The 399-nt window shown below is 66.9% G+C and overlaps 1 protein-coding gene across 4 annotated transcripts in view; it reads right to left on the bottom strand.

Moving 5' to 3' along the window:
* RFX3 (regulatory factor X3) overlaps window positions 1–107 on the bottom strand; it is a 238,008-nt gene extending 237,901 nt beyond the window's left edge. For all 4 annotated transcript variants that reach the window (XR_009244434.1, XM_058657283.1, XM_058657287.1 and 1 more), the window contains exon 1: window positions 1–107. This exon is cut by the window's left edge and continues 171 nt beyond it. The gene's annotated coding sequence lies outside the window, so the exon portion shown is untranslated.
* Window positions 108–399: the final 292 nt, after the last annotated feature.

Here is a 399-nt window from a genome sequence, read left to right as displayed (position 1 = left end):
CAGTCGCCAGGACTACGGTGACTATGGCGCTTGATTCACAAGGCAACGGTTGCTATAACTCACAAAAGAGAGAGAGAGAGAGAGAGAGAGGGAGGGAGAGGGAGGGAGAGAGAGAGAGCAAGCGAGCGAGAGAGGGAGACACTCGCAAGGGGAGGGCTGGGGGAGGGAAGAGGGGAGAAGGCGGGCCCAGCCGGGCGGCCGGAAGGGGCGGGCTCGGCGCCGTGACGAACGGTCCGGTTCTCGGCCGGCTCTTGGGGGGCCACGGCGAGAGGTGCTTGCTTTTTTTTGGGGGGGGGGGGGGGAGGAGAGAGGCCCAGGCTGGGATTCCGAGCGAGCGCGGGCGCCGAGAACTCCGCGCTTTTGGCTCGCTGGCGCGGCGCTGAGGCGCTTCCCCCACCA

Source organism: Ochotona princeps, chromosome 31 (assembly GCF_030435755.1).
Source record: "Ochotona princeps isolate mOchPri1 chromosome 31, mOchPri1.hap1, whole genome shotgun sequence".
In the NCBI taxonomy this organism is placed as follows: Eukaryota; Metazoa; Chordata; class Mammalia; order Lagomorpha; family Ochotonidae; genus Ochotona; species Ochotona princeps.
Note: the sequence above shows the minus strand (reverse complement) of the source record. Positions and strands in the feature narration are given on the sequence as shown.